Source organism: Canis lupus, chromosome 10, assembly GCF_011100685.1.
Source record: "Canis lupus familiaris isolate Mischka breed German Shepherd chromosome 10, alternate assembly UU_Cfam_GSD_1.0, whole genome shotgun sequence".
NCBI classification, from domain to species: Eukaryota; Metazoa; Chordata; class Mammalia; order Carnivora; family Canidae; genus Canis; species Canis lupus.
This window is the reverse complement of record NC_049231.1, coordinates 48,734,212-48,756,830: the sequence shown is the minus strand read 5'-3', so window position 1 is coordinate 48,756,830 and position 22,619 is coordinate 48,734,212. Positions and strand designations below refer to the sequence as shown.

The following is a 22,619-nucleotide window of genomic DNA, read 5'->3' as shown; positions in this document are numbered from 1 at the left end:
CTGGGATTGAGCCCCATGTTGGGTTCCATGCTCAGCAGGGAGTCTGCTTCTCCCTCTGCCTCTCTCTCTCTCTCTCAAATAAATAAATAAATAAATAAATAAATAAATAAATAAATAAATAAATAAAATATTTTAAAAACTCATCTTTACATCTTACCTCTGCTCCCCTACAGCATGATTCTAGCTCTAACATCGCAGCAAGAGAGTATCCACATTACATTCAAACACCTCTGGTGATGAGGAGCCATTGCCCAGCAAGACAGCTTTTTGTATCTCTGCATAGCTGCATTCTTCCCTTTCCAACCTAAAATCTGTCACCCTTTAGCTTCTTCCCAATGGGGTTCATCCCTCCCCTGAGAACCATACAGAAAAGTTCAATTGCTCTTCCATCTGGCACATGTAAATGCTCAATAGCTGCTCTCTACAATTATTTCTAAACACCATTAACCCAGCGAGCTCCCTGTACATTTCTTGCCCTGTCGTTTCACAGCTCACCCCCAGGCGTGATGTGGTTTGGCAGTCTGGTTCTGCTGCCCAGAGTTTTCTGATGCTATAGTAATACCACTATTACTAGAACAAGAAAAGGATCTACTGTAGCACGCCCTCCTGCCCATGCAATGGTGTGTGCCTCTTACTCACAGAGGGAAAGAAAGGCTCCTGAAGCCATGGGAAGAGACAGCTCAACCATTCTTTCCTCAAACCAGCCGGTGGAGGATCCTGGGATTCAGGAAACCTTCCTTGGAAGCAGTTAGAGCCTATAGTTCTGGGGCCAGCCAGAAACTGAGAGGCAATGGCCTGATGTTGCATATGCGAGTAATAGGGTCCCCAGAACCCCAAGTCCAGCCTCAGGGTGCTAAGGTGGGTCACAGGATAGAAAGATAGCCTATCCATTATCTCTGGTCCCTACCAGGATCACTTAATATGTTCCTCTTCAAATAATAATAATGATGGAAAAGTGTTCCCAGACTTTAGACTTCCAGCTGAGTCTTTCTGGCATTTCCCAGTCCAGCACTGAAATCAGAAATACTGTGTGAGCCTAGTCTTCTGTGGGCCTTGTGGCAAAGTCTTTTGGATCCTGAAAAAATAAACTCACCCCAGAAGTCAGCTCACTTGTGGGTAAGTGTTGAACTCCCATAGGTCTGGTCATCACCTGACCATGATAGAGGGAAAAGACCTTTCTCCTTTAGTGTTTGAAGGGTAGAAGGAAGAAAGGAAGGAGAAAAGAAAAGAAAGGAAGGAGGAAATGGCCATTTTAGAAAGCCTCAGAAATTCTTCAAGTACCGATGCCTTCTCATGGTTATAGCATGACTGGCTGTCAGGGCCAATAAAAATCTCAAAGTCAGGAGGACTGGGGGTCTCAGAGGGTACCCTGGCTTGGACAGCCACTGGGTGTGGGGACAGGGGTCTTCTGTAGCTCCTGCAGTAGTGGCGCTTCATTTGATGGTGCCAATCTGTGATTCTCCACAGGCAGAAGTGACTGATGCCGCCATTTTTTTTTCGGGGCTGAGGTGCTGGGGCTGCTTATTGCATTTACAGATTCGCGAGAGAATGCGTGTGTTTTATAAATGGAGCGGACGCCTTATGTTTCTGATTGATGGGCCATCAGTTGCACAGTTGTTGGGTAGTGATTGATTTTCCAATCCAGCTGCTCCAGCTGTGCCACAGATGCTCCCTGTCTGAAGTCAGAGGGCTGGTGTTGTAAGCCACAGAGAAGATCCTAATTGGAGTGATCCCTGAGAAATCGGCCATTGTAATGGCTAACAGCCATTAACGTGGGGCTTTGCTTGGGGTGCTAAACCACAAGCTCTCCCTTGGTAATTGCCATTCCCAGCTGGATAGGTGCCATTTTGAAACTCACAATGACATAGCGGAGGGCTGAGCTGAAATTTATTCTTGCACAGTTTGTGGAAACGAAACTATTCTTAAAATATCTTGTTTTAAAATTTAAAATTAACGCATGCTTAATTTAGAGGTCCTAAAGTATATAGAAAGATAAAGTCAGCTACATTCTCATAGTCCACGGATGACCATAATTAATATTTTGATGTATTTTATTTGGCTTATTTTATTCTTTTTTTTTTTTTTGGCTTATTTTATTCTGTGTGTGACACAGACACACACACACTTTTTTTTTTTGAAGTTGGGAACATACTTTAAACAGAATTCTCTATCACACTTCTCTTTATGTGATAGTTGGGAACACACATATGCCTTTAAATTATAAATAAAATTTCTGGACGAGCAAATGTGTAGGTTTTATTGTAGCTAGAGAGAGTCCTGTTTAACAGTGACATGGGGTAGGGATGAGACCATGGCAGATACTCAGGTTACATGGTTTGCAGAACATTTTTGTCCTGGTATTGTTTATGTTAGGTGCTTAACCTATAAAAGAGTGACAGTAATACCTGCCTTCCTTATCTCAAGGGGCTGGGAAGTGTCATACTGTGCAAGCACACTGGAATGTGATAAAGGGGAAAGTATTATCATTATTACTTAAGAAAGGAAAACTTTCCAAGCATATCAGTTGCATGCATGTGTAGAGTCTGGTTCATTAGAAATGACCCTATTTCATTACAGCTTGAAAGGGTTTTATATAGCATTTCTTTTAAGGCCTCTGATGGAGAACTTTTCACTGCTCCCCAAGTTTTTCCCCTCTGGACCACAGAGGAGGGACTTTCTGGCAGCATTCTCGCCCATTCCAAACACTGGCTCTACACTGTGGGCAGGGCAATGCAGTTCAAAGCTCCAAGGTTCCCTTGAGGCCTAGAGGAATGGTTGACCACACACACAGGTGATGCCTCTTGTCAAGGATGCTGCCTGGGTGGCACATGGATTTAAAAGGCTCTTCCAGGTGGGAGTCCGGGTAAGATAGTGGAGGAGCCTCTCTAGCTACTTCCCTCTTGTGCCCAGGAGACACTTTGGGGACACTTCAATAGAGGATTTCTGTGGCCAGTGAACTCATCCAACACCCAGGCCAGGATTGGGCCCACTTCTTTTTAGCCGACCTACCTAGAACTGCTGGTGGCCTAAACTTTAGTGCATGATTTGAAAAGAGACCAAAAATATCACCTTTAGGGCTTTTTGAGTTCTTAAACTTTTTTATTCCAGGAGAGGAAATGAAACTCCTAGAAGCTTCCTCTTGAGCTTCTGAGTTCTGGTCCCTGAGCCACTCCATGTAGACTTGATGTTTGCTTAATAAAATCCTCATAGCAACTAGCAGAGGGGTTCACAGCCTGGCCTGCACATTAGAATCACTTAAGGTTCCATCCCAGCCCAGTCAGATCGAAACCTCTTGGGGGTGCAGCCCAAACAGTAGTTTCAGAGTTCCTCAACTGTGCTGCCAAGGTGAAGAACCATTGATGAGAACATGGTAGCTTCAGAGAACGTGGCCTAGTGCCCTCATTTCCAAAATGACAAGACTGAGATGACATAACATGTTCCTTTGAAGCCAGTTAGACAACGGTAGGTCCAGGTCTAGGACTCACATTTTTGAAGCATTCTGCTCTAAGTGTGGGCTAGTGAGTGACTGCTATCCACATGGCAGCAACTGAAAACCAATGAACAACCCTGTTTTAGTAAACGGCTTGGTTGTCCTAAGAAGAGACTGTCTTGGAGTTTTCTCTAAGCCCTGGTGCTGTGACCAAATAGGATAGTACCAGTGACCCTAGGGAGGAGTCACGACTTGGCAGAGAGCCATAGAGGGAATATGGGGAGGAGGAGACCAGGCCCCACCTAACTGCAGGATGGGAGACTGGACAGCAAAGAAGCTGGGAGTGGGAGCACCTGCTCCCAGTTCCTCTCCTGCTGTGGCAGCAAGATGTTCCCAGTCTCCTGGGGCTCCATTTTTCCCAAGTGCAATAATATGGCCTCATTTGTATACTCTTAGGTTTACAACTGTGCTTTCAGAAAACTTTCCCTCTAGTCCCCACAGTAGTGCTATGTAGAAGGTTCAGGAGACTCCATGAGAAATTTTATGGCCTTCACCCCAAGGCAAGAACATCTTAGAGCCCACTGCCACCCCCTCCTTTAGTATTTTCTGGAAGTTTCCAAGGGGGACCTTGTGTAAGCCCACAAACCAGTCTGTTGGTATCATACTCCAAGCACAACTCGCTGTCCTTCCTGCCCACTTCTAGGCAACTGGTGCTCACCTCTGAGCCCCACACCCAGGTGATGTCAGTGGCGAGGGCACTTTCTGGATAGTCCCAGGATACTGAAGCACCCTCAGACCCCCACATCAGTGCTGCTCCTGGCTGTTCCAGCCTTGAGGAGGTCTGTTTGGCCCCAAGTGCCAACCAAACTCTTTCCCAAGCTTCTTCTGACCCCCTCTAGCCACCCACTGTTAGTTAGACTTTTCTGGTTATTGCTCCCACCCCCAGCCTTCTCTCTGGCCCACGCCCACCTTGACCTTTAGAGCTTCTCTGACCCAATGGAGTAAAACCTCTTTGCTGCTAAGTATGAGGGTGGGAGTGGGGGGCGGGGGGATGCTGCCCTGGAGACAGGGTGCTGCAGCCAGGAGGGGTGTCACCATGAACAGCTATCCGCCACCAACTCTTGGTACACAGGTGAGGAACCAGAGTCCTGGAGGTAGGGAGCGACAGGGTGAGAAACGCATCCTCGGTGGTCTGAGCCCGGTTGGGTGCAGATGGCGAGAACAGCCAGGCCAGGGGCACGGTGAACGCCCAGGGAGGCAGGAGCACTGAAGCGCGAGGGAAGCGCAGGCCGGGGCTGGCGGCTCGGGCCTGGGCGCGCAGGTGCAGCGGCATCAGGGTGGCGGGCGCAGGTGCGGGCACGAGGCAGGAGCCAGGAGGGTGCAGGCGCGGCTGCGGGAGTGGGCTCAGGTGCGGATGCCCGTGCGGTCCTGGTGCTCGCGCCCAGGATGCCCACTGCATTAACAAAGGCCCCGCAGCCAGGCCGCCTCCGGGAGGCCAGCAGCCTTTGAAGCGCCCAGCCGGGATTATTTAATATAATGGAACAGTGCAACTCGACCCATCAGAGACATAAATTTCCAGGTGTTTTAAATTTGTTTTCCCGTCAGAATGGTAAATGGCGGATAGTAAAAGTCGCCACCGGGTCGAGGCTGTGGGCGCGGGGCTGGCCCAGGCAGGGTGGCGGCCCCTCTCAGGTGGGCCAGCGGCCCCCACAGCCCAGCGCCCACTGCCGAGTTCCTGGGATCCCTGGACAGGAGTCTCTCCAGCCAGGAAAGGGAGTCCGTGACATGCCTGGGCAAGGGTCCCCAGCCCTTAGTTTCCAGGGGGGCTCGGGGCATCTAAATCTCCTGCCCACTGCAACCTCTTACCCCCCACATCTGTGCAGAGAAACCCACAGCCCCCCCACACCCCAGATTAATTAGGGTGTGAGGGCCTGGAACACCTATAACAAGGTTTCTGTTGCCCTTGCCAAGTTCAATTATGGGTGCATCTGCTTTCTGATTTTTCCAAGATGGTTTGATTTTTTTTAAAACACACACACACATGCACACACACACACACACACACACACCCCAAAGCTGAACTACAAAGGAATAGACTGCACAGTAGCTTTTTGCAGAAGGTAAGAGATTCCGACTGCTTTTTCCAGACTCCCACTTTTTGAGATGTGTCAGAATTCATAGGGTGGCTGCTGAGGATAGATATTGCTCTGAGTAATTCTGGAGAAATCTGACCCTTCCTCCCACTCCCCACAAGGCCCTTCACCCTTTTCCCTTCAAAGTAATAAAGAATGTCTACTTTTTATGAGGCGGGCTCCCCTGCCTGCTACCCAGAAACCTACTGTGATCCGTCACTTTGAATGGAGAAATCATTTGACATTTATTTCCCAAACAGGAAGCACTGGCTCTGAGAAGGTGGAAACCCTAGAAATTGGTTCAACATAGGAGATGAAAGTAGGGAAGACAGTTGCTCCTTACCAAAGTGATATTCGTTCTGTGTTCACTTATGAGCAGGGCCTCAACAGCGATACCAGAGGGTTTGGGGGGAGGCAAATCCCTAATGGAACGGCTACAGTTGCCCTCAGCAGAGTACCCTCTGTTGGGCCAGCATTGCATGTATGCATGCGTGATTGTACACATGCACATGTGTGTGTTAGTGAAGGGGTGTGGCTAAGGAGGGGATGTAGAGCTGTGAGACACCTAAGGCCAGCTTATCCTCAAAGAATTTACACAGTAGCTACCAGCTGAAATTCATAAAGCTCTGTGTGGAAGGTGCCAATGGAACAGAACAGAGACAATCACTGGGACTGAGAAATCCAAGAGCCAGAGGTGGGACAGATCCATTCTGGCTCATTGATGGTCAGGGGAGACATCTTCTGGAGGAGCTTGACATTTGGGCGGAGGCTAGGAAAAGGCAGCAGGAGCAAGTGAGCAGGAAGGAAATGCACAGAGGTGGGGGACAGTGAGAGATGACACTATAAAGATCAAATGGGGAGTGGGGGAGAGGCAGGACCCCAGGTGTCCTCAGAGAGCAGCAGACAGTCCCCTCTTTGCCACGCTGTTGTGTTTTCAGCCTGGATTCTCTTCCTGATGACATTCCCCCAAGAGCAGGAGAGTGCTGCAGAGGTCAACTTCTGGAAACAGGAAACAGTGATTAGCAAATCAATTAATTTAAGGTCCAGTGAGCCACTGGATTACAAAGAGCGGTTATTTGTTAACTGAAGACAGACCTTGGGCCCTGATGAGAGCTCTGATTCTTCAAACCGACATACCTAAGAGGAGTGCAGGCCCTACCTATGTGTGAAATTCCAGCCTCCCAGCTCTATTGATGACAGAAATGACCGTAATAAACCTGGGAGGCCACAAGTCAAACAAATAATTGGGTTGACAAATAGGAGTATAAACAAGATCTTGATTAATGAATTTCCTAATAGTTCTCTGTTTATTGACATTAGCTCAGCTTGGTCATTAGGCCTGACATTGCCCATATATGTTGTAGGCTATAATATCTTCCATCCAAAGACTGCTTTGTAGCTTTTTTCTTGGATGTTTTATGTCTCCGAATGGTGTCTCCCTGGCCGGACCAAGGGCCCCTCCTCTGAGAATGTGCTATCCGCGTACGGAATGAAGAGGAAGGTCACAGAGCTTCCTGGGAGCAGTCAAGAGGAAAACAAGAGCATGAGAAGAGCATTGGTGTTGGGCTGGGACGTGGATTCTAGCTCCCTTTCACTCTGACGGCTTCTGTTGCCTTTGTGATTAGTCAGGTAACCCTGCTGTGTTCTGATTGTTCCACCTATTGAGGAAGGGAGTCAATTCCACAGGATTATCCTTCTCCTGATGTTACAGACGTTATAGAGAGCATCAGGCGAAGTAGAGGATGAGACAGGAAGCCAACATCCCATGCAGATGAGAGCTTCCCTGTGGCTGGTCTGGGGCAGGACTTGGACAGTTTCTAAAACAGCCGGACCTTACTGAAATGTTTTCAGGGACCTCAACCGCTGCTTCTGCAGGCTGGAACCCAAGACAGGCTTTTTCTGGGAAGGTGCCAGTGTGCCTACAGCCACTCCCCAGTCCCCAGCCAGTGCGTGCTGGGAGCCACTGTCCTTGTCAACAGCATGGGCCCCGTGGTCCGGAGCCAACATTCCAGCCTGGGCTACGGGCTGCAGCTTTAGCAACTTGGTGAAAAGGGAAGGCAAGGAGGAGTTGAAGCTGTAAATGCCAGCTGTATTTTTATTGGTCGTCTGCAACTTCAAAGCTTTCCCTGCTTTAAAGGAGGCACAAGCAGGTATCCAGTCGGCTCCCGAGCTCCCGGCCTTGGTGCCTTATTGATTTTCAATGTGGCTTGACTCCCAGGTGGGCAGACTTCAAAATGGTCTGTATTTTTCTGCTGTCATGTTTCCATCCCTGTTAGTTTCCATCTCCGGCAAGATTGGGAATGTGTCTGAGAGCAGCTTTGCTTTCTTCAGTTCTCTCTCAATAATTTCCTTCTGGACAGGATTTCAGACAGCCAGGGTCACTGTTGCTGGGCTCGTGTCTCGCGTTGTTTGTACCGAGCTGGACCAGCTGCTGGCAAGTGCGAGGGAGAAGATGCAGTCCTTGCCCCTGAGAGCTTCACCCCTCCTGGTCCATCGGAGGGCCTCATAAGTGTGGCCCCTCTGGGAGGTGTGGCCTGTGGTAGAGGGTGAGGCCCTTGACTTCCCAGCTTAAACATATTCTTCACCCTCAAGTGTCTTTTGAGTTATCATGCGCCCAGCCAAGAGAGAACTAGAACATTCATTAAATGCCTACCTTAGGCAGAGCACTGAGCTTCACTGATGTTTACTGGTAGCTTTACTTAAATTTCATGTGAATTTGATCTTGCTCTGGGAAGCAGGTTACCCTTAGCCCCTCTTTAAAAGTGAGTAGGCTGGTTCTGCAGGGGCTTCATGACTTCCCTGAGCTAACTTAGCAGGGTCTCACCTCTGCACTGCTTTTGATACCATACCAGGCTGGCATGTGTCTGTGTGTCCATGTGTGTTGTGGGGAGAAGAAGGTAAGAAAACTGGAAGCTTGTCACCTCATCGACAGACAAACCTATTCATGTGGAATAAACAAGCAACACAAGGCTCCTATTGCTCCTATTTGTTACTAGAAAGAATTAGCAAGCATGTCTGCATCACCCACCGAGTGCCAGTGACTGGTCCAGTGTTTCATCAGTATCAACTAATCCCTATAAGGAAACTGAGGCACAGAGGGGGTGGGTAACTCTCCAAGGTAGCCCAGTTAGGACATGTCACAGTTGAGACTCAAAGCCTCGAGTCTTAAAGACTCGATTGAGTTTCTCTCTGCCAGAGAGGGATGCCAGCAGTGTGGATGGAGCAGTCCCTGCCACAGGGAGATTTCCTGCCTGTTCTCCCACACCTGACATTTCTAAGCCTCCAAAGAGTGATGAGGCAGTCAGCCAGGCCTCGGTATCAACTCCCACTCCCCTGATAGACAAGGCACAGAAAAGTCAGGCGGGTGCCTAGGATCACCCGGACCACAGCCCAGCCTCCCACCTCGATGCTGAAAGAGTTTCTATAGGAAGGAATGTTGGGACATTGAATAGATGTTTGGTAGAAGTGTCTTGCCTACAGACTGGGGCATACAGGTCCTTGAAAGCAGTCTCCTATACAAGTGGTTCCTCTCCATCTGCTGTGGTCACAGACTGACTTTGTGACTATAAAAGAAAGAGGCAGGGCAGCCTACAGAGAGGCTGGGTCCAGATCCAGGGGAATTCCCTGGTGCCCTGGGCACAGGCCTTCTGCTCTGCAGCCTGCTGGTTCAGCCATGCAGGGGGAGAGGCCTTTGAAGTCACAGACCACCAATAAAATTGCAGCTGGCACCAGGAGCTCACAGGGCTCCAGGCGTGAGATTTTACACCACCGAGGGGCTGCGCCAGCACCGGCAGGGTTGGAATGTGCCCTGGACTTCTCCTTCCTCTGCAGGAGCTACCAGAGTGCCTCAGCCCCTGGCTACCCCATCACCCAATGAATAAAAACTGCAGCAAGGGCTGATGACCACAGAGGGGAGAAGGAAGAAGCAACTAGCAGACGAGAGCTGAGGCACAGGCAGCAAATAACCACAGTGGCAGCAGGCTGGGAGTCCAAGCCCACGGTGGGGACACAGGCAATTCTCTGCTGAGGTGGTGGGGGCCAGATGGTGAGGCCAGGGAAGGGAGAGAGCAATTAGGGTCAGAGTGGTCACAGCAACCTCCCAAAGGTTTAGCGTGGACAGACAGAGGCACACAGGCTAGAATAAAGGTGCACTTTCCTTCTTCCTCTTCACATCTTTGTTCTTTCTCTTCCCTTGTCTTCCTCCTTCTCTTCTCAGTCACTTTTAAACTATTTACATCTGGCCCTGTGCTGGCAGTGGCCCCATCTGCCTCCTTAAAGAGCTCATAGTCTGAGACAGACTCGAGAATGGACTTTGGGTCAGGGCCTGGAGGAAGAAGGCAAAGGGCAAGGGAACCTGGTCAAACATCATGGCAGCCCTTGGAGCTATGTGGGGAGCAGAGTTCACCTCTGGCATCATCCTCATCCATACCCAGAGTTTTCTATTGTCCTGCCCCCTGCCTCTTGGGAAGCAGCTGTTCACTCAACCCTTTGGAGGTGTTTGGTGATGGATGGGTTAATCCTTCAAGGGGGGTAAACAGATGATGCCCCATGGATTGGGCTGAGTGGGGACAGCCATTATCTGGAAGTTGTAGCCAGAAAGAGGAGCTGAAGGGGAGACCACACACATAGGGACTGGGCAAAGGGCTAAGAAGGGAAGGAGGCTGGAGGAGAGAGGAGGATGGGTGCTTCACTGCAGCCTGCCCCCAGGCCATAAGCAGCTCTCTGGCTTGGGCACAGGTACTTACAAGAGGAAACTGATTAGTCCAAAGGACCGGAAATCTTAATGGAGATGGTGGAGTGCGCAGGGGAGAGAGAGGCCTGAAGAGCAGAGAGCATTTTGGTGTCCCTGTTCCCATCATACCTCACAGGTGGCTTGTTCACTGGCCTTCCTTCTCACCCACCCCACCGCTCAGTGTTTTAGGAGGGACAAGCCTGGACCAGGAATGTGACAGCTATGGGAATTTCAGGTAATAGGGACTGGCTTCTGCTGCCTTACAAAGCTGTTGTCACCACTGGCCTTATTTGTCTTGGAAAAGCAAACTCTTCCCTGCGGCTGGTTTAAATGTGAGAAGGCCAACACCTGTGAGGGAGGTTCGCGTGGAGAAGGGTGAGTGGACCCAGATCCCATGCACACACGCAGCTGGCACCTTGGCCACCGAGGTTGCCAAGCCTGACTGCCTTGTCCTGTTTGGAGCCATAGAGGGAAGACACCATCATTCTGGGCAGGCACTTGGGAAATGGTGAGCTGGGGGATATTTTTCTACTTTATCCTGAATGTGGAGCTTCTGTACCCACCACCATCAAATCAGCATTAGGCATTTCTCTGGAATCTAACAAGGAATTGAGGGACCTACCTGCTGTGCACAATTGCAGCTTAATACATGACACAGTTAATGCAGCTAAGCAAGTTCGCTTTTTGCTAATTGTTGACAAAGGCATTTGCATGTGGAGAAAAATCTCTCTCTAGGAACATTGGCTGGCATTTTAAAAATTAAGTCTATAAGAATGTACACAGGCAGGTAAGGCTTGTTTCCTTAAAGTAGTCACCTAGGAGGCCAGCATTCAATGGGATACGCATGTTTTGCTTCAGACCCTGCCTTGTCGCAAAAAGAAGTTGAGGTACCAGTCAGTGAGGGTTGGGATATTGCTGAGCAACCCTTGTCCTATGTGGCAAAATATTTGCTCAAATTGCACCTTAAGAAAGGAGAATGTATGCTGCCTGAGGCTGTAGTAGTAGGAGAAAGAATGAGAAAAAGTCAGACTATTCTTGTGTGTTGGGTTGCGTCTTGTTGCTTTTATTAAATCTTGTGAGAATGAGGCAAAATCAGGCTAGCATTAGCTGGTCTTCAAGAACAGAGGGTAAGGAATGTTGCTTTGCCAAGGTGCTGCTCTGCTGCCTGCAGCCTGAAATCTAAACTGACTTGAGAATTCAGTAATTTGGAGTCTTGCTGGGTTGCAAAAGTGTGATATTGTGATTTATGATGAGAAATCATAGTTCCTGGCAGAGCTCCTAAAACACTTGGAATTTCCTAAATGCTGAAAAAGGTAATGTGTCTTTTGTAATGTTAATGAGATGACTTTGGGAATGCCCCTAGGTCACCCAAGAGGAACCAACCAAGTGATTAGAGGGTTGGATTTACAGTCTCACCACCAGGGAGGGGAGAGGGGCTGGAGGTGAATGGATTGCCAATGACCAATGGTTAGATCAATCATGGCTATGTAATGGAGATCATCAAACCCCAAAAGGACAGAGTCAGGAGAGGTTCCAGGTTGGCAAACACAGGGAGACTCCGGGAGAGTAGTGTGCTCAGAGGGGTTTCCGTCCCTCTCCCCGTACCTTGCTCTGTGTGTCTCTTCATCTGGCTCCTAATTCGTATTTACCATCTTTTGTAATAAACTGGTGATCCAAACAGAAAACTGGTTTCCCAACTGTAAGCCACTCTAGCAAATTAATTGAACCCAAGGAGGGATGATGGCTTCTGATTTCCAGCCAGTGGGTCAGAAACACAGGTGACAACCTGGACTTGCAGTTGGCATCTGAACTCAGGGGTGGTCTTTGTGGGACTGAGCCCTCAGCCTGTGGAATCTGGTGCTATCTCCCGGTAGAAGGTGTCAGAATTGGGTTGAATTGTAGGATATCTAAGCTGGTATCAGAGAATTCCTAGTATATGTAGAAAAACCCTGAAACACATTGGAAATGGGGATCAGAATCATTAAAAAGCCAACTGCTTCTGAGGCATCTGGGTGGCTCAATTGGTTGAGTACCTGACTCTTGATCTCAGCTTGGGTTTTGATCTCAGGGTCATGGGTTCAGGCTCCACACTGGGCTCTGTGCTGGGCATGAAACCTACTTAAAAAAAAAAAAAAAAAAGCCAACTGCTTCTGTGCCTCAAACTGAAGAGAAGGCATGAATCTGGCAGAAGATGTTCCTCCGTAGAGCACTGGGAGCCTGGTGGTCTAGGAGGGCATAAGGGTGTTGTCTTCCCACTCAAGCGTCTGTTTCAAATGGCTTCAAGATAGTTGCCATTAAATGGAGAGCACTTGGCATCCTGTTGGCCTAAAACTGTTGAATAGGCAAGAGTTTTAGTAGTAGTTGCTTGCTCATGGAATGACCAGAAGCAAAAGTATTTCAAAAGCATTTGAGGAAATTATTATACCAAAGGAACCACAATCCTGTCTTTGAAAAGCTTGTTCAGTCCTTAAAATTATCCCTGGCACCCAGTCCTGCACTAGTCTAAAGAACCCAAATAGCCTCCTGAGAGTCCATATTTGCAGTGACCCGGACAGTGGACAAGGGAGTCCCTTCTATGGAGCAGAACAGGGTTTCCATCAGTAGAATCAACTTTGGGATGACGATTTGGGAAGCAACAGCCCAAAAATAAGTATATATTAAGAGTAATATGCACTTAATGCACAAAACTTGAAAAACTGAGATAAATATCTCCCCATGTCAACCTTCCTGCAAATAACCTATCATTCAATCACATTATATGATTTTGGTATAAGTCAGGCTTTTTTTAGGGCCATCTATTTATATATTTACTTGTTTATATATTTGTCTGCTAAGAAATTGCATTATGCTATATTTACTGTTTTATATTCTGCTTTTTTTAAACAGCATTTTGTTATAAATATCTCTCTTAAAGAATATTCTTTAAGAATATTCTTAAATATTCTTCTCAAACATGATTTTTAATGGCTGAATAATATTCCACCATGCAGAGCTCATAAAACTGGACACTTAGATTATTTTCCCTGTCTTTGGATAAATTCCTTTACATGGAGATACCAGGCCACAGGACACAGACATTTTTACAACTTGATACACACTGCCTGGTGCCTTCTAGTTTTTACCAGTTTACACTTCCTCTGGCAGTCCTTGAATGTGCCCATTTTCCCATTCCCTCTACCACGTGGGCTGACACTCATTTCATCTTGGGGATGATGAGGTCTGAGACCAGCACTGCCCTTGTTCAGTAGAACTGTTACCTGAGTGTTTGTTTTTGGCTCTGGCCACCCTGGAAGATGATGAACTTTTACATATTCACACTGAAGATTTTCCTCTGATCATCTCCTTGCTGAGCTCAACAGAAACCTGTGGGTAACCATCATTATGACATCTCCAACTTTGTACTTCATCATTCAGGGTGGTCCTGTGGGTCCTTGTACCATCTGCAGAAGTCCTAGCTGCTCCCTCAAGACAAATCCCAGAAAGAAGGGACCCCTTAGGGTCTGAGCAGGAATCATACAGCCACAGATCCTCAGGTGCTTACTTGAAATAGAAAATGCAGCACCTTTCCTCATTAATAGTCATCTCCATGATTGCCAGATTGTTCTTTCCAGTCTGATGACCTGCTGTTATCACCAACAGATTTCTGATAACAAAAGTAGTCCTTGTTCTTGGTAGAAATTATTTTAAAAAAGGCATAAAGAAGAAAATAAAAGTGAGACCAGACCTCCAGAAGAAAAACCCCACACTGTTGACATTTTGGTGTATACATTTCCAGAATTTTCTTCTCTACATGTTTTTCTCAGAATTGAGATACGTAAGTGTACAACTTGCTTTAAACATTATAAAGGGCTTCAGTTTTCAACATTTGTCATAATCATTTATAATGGCTGCCTAATATTCAAACACAAGTATTCTAGAACTTTTTGGCACATTCCCTTATTACTGCATGTTTAAGTGTTTCCAATCTTTTTTATAACAAAACCTGTAATGCTTCATACATATCTTTGTGCATAAGGCTTATCCTCATTTGGATTGTTTCCCCCATAGTCAATTCTCATATGTGGAACACAATTCTCATATGTGTTTCAAAAGGAAAGATGCATGGCTATAGGTGATGTGGGAGGAATATTACCTGGGGGAAGACCATCTGGCTGTGGGCCACATCCCACCATACTGGGATTAAGGATCAGATGTAAGATAATGATAATCACTGTCAAAGGCCAAATAATGTGCCCCCCAAAGATGTCCGTGATGGATTCCCCTGAACCTATGAATATGTTACTTTATGTGGTAAACAGGATTCTGCAAATGTGAGTTGGTTAAGAATTTTGAGATAGGAATTATCCCGGATTATCTGGCTGGGCCAATGTAATCGCAGAGGTCCTAGATAGGGGGACACAGGAGCATCAGAGTTATAGAAGGAGATGTGACAACAGAAGCAGAGATCAAAAGAGAGAAAGAGAGATTTAAAGACGCCACGCTGTTGGCTCTGAGGACTGACGAGGGGACCATGAGCCAAGGAATGCAGGTGGCCTCTAGAAGCTTAAAAAGGCAAGGAAGCTTCTCCCTTAGAGTTTAGAAGGAGTGAGTCCTGCCAACACCTTGATTTTAACCCAGTGAGGCTGCTTTGGGGCTTCTGACCTCGAGAACTCTAAGAGAATAAATTTGTACTGTTTTTAAACCATCAAGTTTGTGGTAACTTGTGACAGCAGCAATAGGAAATGAATACAGTCACCAGTCTATGATAGGAGCTGAAATGTCACTGAAATAGATGAAAAATGTTGTATAGGTCCCATTCCCATACACGATCTTTGGATATCAGTGTAACACACAGGTTTCTTTCTTACTTCTACTGGTCCTGGCGACTCTGAGAAGCACATGCCCTCCATATAGCAGCCCAGGGGTCTATGTGCAAACCATGTGGTCTCCTTCATCAATGAGGCAGAAGAGAGAGGGAAAACCTTGCAGGGACATTTTCCTGCCTGGGGCTGGAAGTTCCTTCCTCTCACAGCCCGGGGCCAGAGGCCAGCGTCTGGCTCTGACCTGCCTCTAAAGGGCTTGGAAAGTGTAGACCGCCTGCTGCCAGTAAGGGGATGGGAACTGAGGATTCACAGATGCCAGTAAAACCTTCCTCGGAGTACCTGCAGCAGGCAGGAGAACACAGTCTCCACTCTTCTGACCCCGTATCTCACACATGGTTTGATGACTCGCATTTGCCAGGTGCATGGTGTAAACACCAGGCCTCCTGACCAGCAGACAGTTGTCTCAAGCTGGCAGCCCTAATCTGCTGAGATTCTGAAACTGAAGGACACCTGCTATAGTGCTGTTCTCAGAAAATGAGTGGTTTGTTTTATCATCTGAGCTTTGGATGTCTTAAATATACCTCCCGAGAAGTCACCTGGTTCAGAAAACTGCAGAGGAACCATGGCGATCTGCAGAAGGCCAGCTCCTACCCACTTCCCTTACTCCCATGTTCGCTGTTTTTATTCGTTGCAGCATTGTGTTCCTGAGCGTCACTCTTTCCAACTTCACACCCAATCAGCTCCTGAATCCTGCTGCTTCCGTCTTTCATTGGTCTCCCGTCTCTGCCTCCTCTTCTCCCTGCCTTCCTCACTGCCATTTGCCTACTCTCCTGATTCATGATAGCTGCCTCCCAGCCCCAGCCCCACAGCTGGCCTCATACCCTACGTGAAGCTCTCATCGTCGCTCCCCTGCTCCCAGCCCTCCAGCAGCTCCCTGCCACCTTATGAATTTATTTCAGACTCCTGAGTGACATTTCAGGGCCTCTTGCCATGATTCCAGTCTACCTCTCCAGCTTCATCTCCTCCTCTGCGTCTTACATGGCAGCCAAGCAGGATCCTGGACACACCATGAGCATGTCCCAGGCTTCTCCATCTCTGGGCCTTTAATGTCACTGCATTGATAAAATTCCTCATTTCCCCCACCTTTTGGCCTGTTGAAGTCCTATCTGTTCTAAGGTTTGCCCAAATGTCCTTTCTTCCACAGGCTTTCTCCGCCTGTCACATGGAAGTGGGTCCTTCTATGCATTCCGTAGTCCTTTCAAATAATCTCGGAGTGTTATCAAATTTGCCTTGTATTGGGGCTATTTGTGCAAGTCTTACCTTGTGCACTAAACTGCAAGCCCTCACAGGGCCAGGAGGGCGAGCCCCTTGAGGTTTCCATCTCTGCAGGCAATAGGGAGCCTAGTAGAGTTCTTGTACACCGTGCCAGGTCAGTAAGCATTGACTGAATTGATCTGGTGCCCCTCCACATGCAGACAGGCTGAGAGTCAGAGAAATGAAAGGGCTTGCCCCAGGTCAGAAACTATAGCCCCGACTCATGACACAATCTTTTCCCTTTGACGTTGAGATGGCCCACAGAGCTGCAAGTCCCATCTCTGGCCGTTCAGCAAGCATTCACTAGGTGCTAACCATAGTCCAGCCTATGTCCAGCATTAGGTGGAGCAGGCCCTGGCCTCATGGGTGGCTTACGGCAGTGAGAAGACAGGGAGAGGAGGAGGCACGGCTGAGCGGGGCAGGCAAACCCAAACGTGTGGTAATCCGTGCTAGAGGGAAGAAACAGAGTGCTAGGGCAGCACCTCTGTCCAGGCCGGAGGTGCTGGGGGGAGTCAGCAAAAGCTTTCCTGGAGTACTGTTGACTAAAACAGCCGGCTGAAGAGGACTAAGAAAAGAACAGCTTTCATGCAGAGGGAACAGAATATTTAAAGGCTCTGAGGTAAGAAGCAGCAAGGACTACAAGAAGGCCAGGGTGGCTAAAGCATAGGGAGGGAGGGACACATTGGCAGGAAATGAGACTGCTTAGGGAAGGGGGTCTGATGGCCACATACAGGCAGGGTTGTGGTTGGAAGTCGGGTATGGAAAAGTGAGCGGACACTGGCGGGGGGACAAGGGAGATGAGTGGGGAGATTGTTGGAGACATCAGACAAGAATGAGTGGAGGCCTAGAGTAAAGAGGTCCCAGTGGGACAGAGGAAGGCAGATGGACTGCCACCCCCAGAGACTCTCTCAGTGATCACGCACAGTGAGCCCACAATAGAAGGCACATGGGAGTAAATAATGCCTTTGCCAACTACTGGTTTGGGCAGACTGGGTTGAGAAGTCAGTTCTGTAGCCTGGGCAGGACCTGGAGTCTCTCTGGTTTTCATTTTCAGAACTATATAGAGAAATGGGTGAAGCCTCTTAGCCCATGCCAGTAAAACCATCTAGATTCCCTGACTGAATAGAACTCTAGACAACCTCTCAAGAATGACATTATTTATGTTCTCTTAGTTATCATTTTACCCTGGAGGAGGGGGTCTGTATATGGAAAAAAATGCTTTAAAAAAAATTGGCAGCTCTAAGAACTTGTCATTGCAGACTGGCCTTTGCAAGGTGGATAAACCTTTGCTTTTCAAAAAAAAAAAAAAAAATGCAGCCAGCCACTCATTGGATTAAGAGTGTAGAAAAGCAAACGTGTTCAAATCTTAAACACATCATAATTTTAAGCATCCACAAGTGTTTAAAAAGTGTTAGCTGCTATGAGCACATACATCCATTTACTAGTTAAACATCATAACCTGTTTCTTTTCTAAACACGTGGGCAGGAGAACAGAGGACAGTTAACATGTTAAACACACTGACATGTTTATAATGTGTTGCAAGAAGGTGTTTAACTTTTTGTGCTCCAGAGCTAAACACTTTGGAATTAGAGGGTTGGCTAATTCTGCCTCCAGTTAGTATGGCTATCACCTAGCGGTCGCCTTGGCCCTAAGCAGATACCCCTTTGGAAACACAGACAATCGAGTGACAGCCTGGATTCCATGACAAGCAGTGCAGGCTGCTTACTGCAGGATCTTGGGAGCAGATGAAATATATGTTTCTGAAAGCAAATGAGAAAAGGACCTAGTTTTGAATCCAGGAATTGCAGAACCCAGCCCATACTCCAGTTAGCATGATCCATTTCTTCTCTCAGGTGTTGGGTCTTTCACCCTGGCTCAAGCTTCCATAGAGAATAAATAGAGTTCTAGCCGCTAAATTGGAAAGAGAGAGAGAGAGAAGGAAGAAGAAGAAGGGGAGAAAGGTTGAATACTTGTGTGGGTGCTTAATAGGTTATCATTTAGTGCCTAAAATAACATAAATTTATTATCTTACAGTTCTAGAGGTTAGAAGTCTGTAAATGGGTCTCCTTGGGCTAACATCGAGCGTCAGTACGGCTGTGTTCCTTCTGAAGGCTCTATGGGAGAAACCATTCGTTGTCTCTTCTAGCTTCTAGAGGCCGCTCACATGCCTTGGGCTCGTGCCCCCCATCCCCCTCCCCAGAGCTAAACACTTTGGAATTAGAGGGTTGGTTAATTCTGCCTCCAGTTAGTATGGCTATCACCTAGAGGTCGCCTAGGTGACTGACCTATCACCTAGCTGCCTAGGTGGCTGCATTTTTCTTTTTTGAAAAGCAAAGGTGTCTTCAAAGGCAGCAAGGGACAGTTGAGTTTCTCCTTACTCTGTCACTTTGACACTAACCTCTCTCACCTCCCTCGTTCACTTCTAAGGGCCAATGTGATTACACTGGGCTCACCTGGGTAATTCGGGATCCCCTCCTTAAAGTCAGCTGATCAAAAACTTGAACTCTCTCTAGCCATGCAAAACATTCATAGGTTCCCCAGATTAGGACACAGACTGGTCTGGGAGGCATTATTCTGCTTGCCTCGAGGTGTTATAGAAAGAAATAGCAAGAGGGACAGGGACTAAGAGAAAAGAAATTATATGAAATTTGGAATCCTGTTTAGCCTGGACTGAGAGGCCATCTTGGACAAGCATCAGATGGTGGTCTGGGGGCCTGGGCCAAAGGGCAAGGGGAGGCACTTGGTCACAGTGTAAGCCATTTCAGGGGTCCTGGTGCTGTTGTCTTAAAACTCATTGTATCAGTGAGGGTATGGGCTACGCTGCTATAATAAAAGTACCCCCAAATATAATGGCTTAGACAAGAGAGAAGGTGATTTCTTTTTCACAGTAATAGCAGAGGCAGGCAGTCCAGGACTGTTGCTCTTCTACCCTCAAGCATCTGGCTTGTGTTCCTAGGTCCAAGGACATTGGTCCAGTTTTGCTCAACTTCTAGCCTAGAGGAAAAGGAGGAAAGGACCAGAGGAGGGCATGTACATTCCTTTTAAGGGCATGATATAGAATAGAATTTCTCAACTTTGACACTGTTAACACTTTGGGCTAGATAATTCTTTTTTTGTGGAGGGTTGTTTTGTGCATTGTAGGATGTTTAGCTGCATCCCAGGCCTCTGCCAGTGGAACACCCCCAGTTGTGACAACCAGAAATGTCTTAGGGTGGAGAGGGTAGGACCATCCCTGGTTAAGAATCCCTGATTCAGGGGCACCTGGGTGGCTCGGTTGGTTAAGCATCAAACTCTTGGTTTCATCTCAGGTCATGATCTCAGGGTCATGAGATCCAGGCCTATGTCTGGCTCCGCTCAGCCCAGAGTCTGCTCGAGATTCTCTCTTCCTCTCCCTCTGCCCCTCCCCCAGCTCAAGTGTGCTCTCTCTCATAAATAAATAAATAAACAAACAAACAAATAAATAAAATCTTTAAAATGAAAAAAGAATCACTGATCTGGAAAAGGAACGTATTTCTTCTGGTGTTATCCTGTGGCCATAATAAGCTAGGCAGTCATACACCTGTCTAGAACTTAGGAGTTCTATTATAAAGCAAGAGAGAATGGGGGTGCCTGCATGGCTCAGTCAGTTAAGTGTCTGCCTTTGGCTCAGGTTATGATCTCAGGGTCCTGGGATCAAGCCCCGCATTGGGCTCCCTGCTCAGCAGGAAATCTGCTTCTCCCTCTCCCTGTGCTCTCTCTCTCTCTCTCTCTCTCAAATAAATAAATAAATAAATAAATAAATAAATAGCAACAGAGAATGAATGTTTGGGAACAACTATTTGCATCTATTTCAGGCATCTGGGATTCCAAATTATTGAATCCTACCTCGTATCCAAGATACTGGCCTAGCATGCACAACAAGAGGGAAGGGACTGAGGGTGGTCACCAGCAGGAGGAATTTTTTCTGAGGTCCCTGGCCAGAGCTCTGGATGGTCATCTGCCCTTCCTTGGGCAGAGCTGCCTGAGGAGGCTGAGCTATCACTGTAGCCTGGCTTCCCAAAGCTGGGGGCAGGGTGCCCAAGGGATTTCTGGAAGCCAGGGCCCTGTCATTCTTATTCACATATCATGAAACATGGCTTGACTGCCAGGGGGCTCTGGCCTGGGTGCTCTCAATTGTCACCTCTTGTTTTGCCTTTGGGAGAGAAAGGGTGACCTTGGGGACTCAGTGGGCTAGATCTGTATAAGGTAATGCACTTAAAAGACAGAACAGGGTTCTAGTTCTGTTTGTGCCATTTATTAGCTATGTGACTCCTTAATGCCTTAATTTTCCCCATCCATAAATTAGGACCTGTCATATCCTGCATTGAGGGAGGTTGTTGGGAGGATAAAAATTAGGTAATGCATGTAAAAAGACAGTGCCATTCTTAAGACTTTATAAGCACTTGGTAGATGGAACTCATTTATCCCTTTGTTCCTCAGCTATTTGCTGGGTACCTACTATATGTGAGGCTCTACCTACTACATCTGAGGTTTCTGGGAATGTGAACATAGCAGTAAGCACACCTTCTCAATAGTTGTACTGTGGCAGTTAATGCTGTTGTTATGATTGTCATCACAATTGTAGAAACAGGCCTAGAGATTGACTGTCTCCCAGTGAGTGAATGAGGCTGAGCCAATGAACTCTGGGGCTGAGTATGTGGGAATGAGGCTGGGTGCTGTTGAGGTGCGGATGCTGGATGGGGCCAGTTGGGTAGAGTGGAAAGGGAAGAGTGGGGGTTGAATGATGCAGAACAGCCAAGGACTGGGTCATATAAGCCAGGAGCAGGGCTTCAGAAACTCCTGGGAATCCAGAGGACATGAAGATGGGGCTGCTGTCCTGGGACTTACAAATGGCGGGGAGAGGTGAGCCATAAGAAGGAAGGCAGGAGGACAGGGGTAAGCAGCTGAATAGTAGAGCTACTTGGGTCCAATTGGAGAAGCTGAGACCTGGCTGAGGTCAGGGTCACTGCTAGCACCACTCCCAGTGAAGCGAGGCTTGCTGATGAGACAGGGAGCGCTGTGTCTTTAGAGTGACTGGAGTGCCCCGCAGATAGCCTAAGAGAAAGCCTGGTACACACAGGATGGATCCTCGCCTCCCTGCTCCACTTCCAACCCCTGTGCTATAACACACCTCTTGGCAAACTGAGTATGAAGGCAAGTTTGGGAGGCAGGTCACCTCCATTAAATCCTCAGGGAGCCACTGAGTTAATGATGGCCCCCAGGGCAGTTAGTCTCAGACTTTTTCCATCCACACTCACTCTTAGCAAAGAAAAAAACCTCATACATCCCTGCTTACTAAAATGGAAGCCCTTCTTTCTAGAATATAACTTAAATTCCATAGTCAATCATTATAATCGCTCCCTTTCCCCTTTTGTTTCATTGTACTATCTTGGCAAAACCACAACCAAGGTTAAATCCAACTCCCCATTTCCTCCACGCAGGTTTGGGGATAGAATGCAACCATGCTGACAGCTCTCACTTTAAATTCATGCCCACAATTTTCAAGAAGGCCTCAGTTGCTGCCAGGTCACCATCCTCTCCTGTCCACTCACTCCCCCACTCCCCTAGGTGAGGACTTTACACTGTCTCTTCTCTCTCCAGCCCCTGAACACCTTTCTCCGGTGTGACTTTGCTTCCCTCTTTACGACAAAGTTGAAATAATCAGAAGAGAATTCCCACAGACTCCACCAACACATCTCCCTCGACCCCAGCATGGATCTGCCCTCATGTCCTCTGGTTCCTTGGCTGTAACTTGATCTTTCTGTGCATCTCTCTAGAGCAACCTCTCCACCTGTACATCAGATCTCACCCTTGTCACCTACGCAAGGGCATTGCTTTCACCATATTGCCCACTTCTCTCCTCCATTTACGATTGTTTATTCTCTCCTGAATCCTTTCCATGCATACAGGTGTTTGATCATCTCTCCCATTTTATAAAGCCCTCTTCTTGAGCCCACTTCTCCTGCAACTTTTTGTTTGCTTCCCATTTGCAGCAAAACTTCTCCAGGAAGTTGTCTGTACTTACTATCTCCAATTTGTTTCCTCCAAGTCTTGCTTGAATAAACAATTTTATTGAGATATAAAATGTGTTTCTATTTAAGGTATATAACTTGATGGTTTGTTATAGGTATACATTGTGAAAAGATCACCAAAACCAAGGTCAATAACTTATTCATCACCTCTATATAGT

General features: G+C 47.4%; 2 long non-coding RNA genes across 8 annotated transcripts in view; one reads left to right on the top strand and one right to left on the bottom strand.

Moving 5' to 3' along the window:
- LOC111097728 overlaps positions 1-22,619 on the top strand; it is a 181,561-nt gene that overhangs the window by 42,071 nt on the left and 116,871 nt on the right. The gene's annotated exons all lie outside the window — the stretch shown is intronic.
- On the bottom strand, positions 5,819-13,679 carry LOC111097729. Of its 3 annotated transcripts, none has more exons than XR_005365858.1 (4): positions 13,552-13,679; positions 12,328-12,625; positions 11,900-12,243; positions 5,819-6,561 (listed from the first exon to the last, which is right to left on the bottom strand). It is a non-coding gene; the product is annotated as an uncharacterized LOC111097729 (long non-coding RNA). The 3 variants fall into 3 exon arrangements; XR_005365857.1 differs by lacking the exon at positions 5,819-6,561 and adding an exon at positions 11,342-11,598; XR_005365856.1 differs by lacking the exon at positions 5,819-6,561 and having other exon boundaries at positions 11,342-12,243.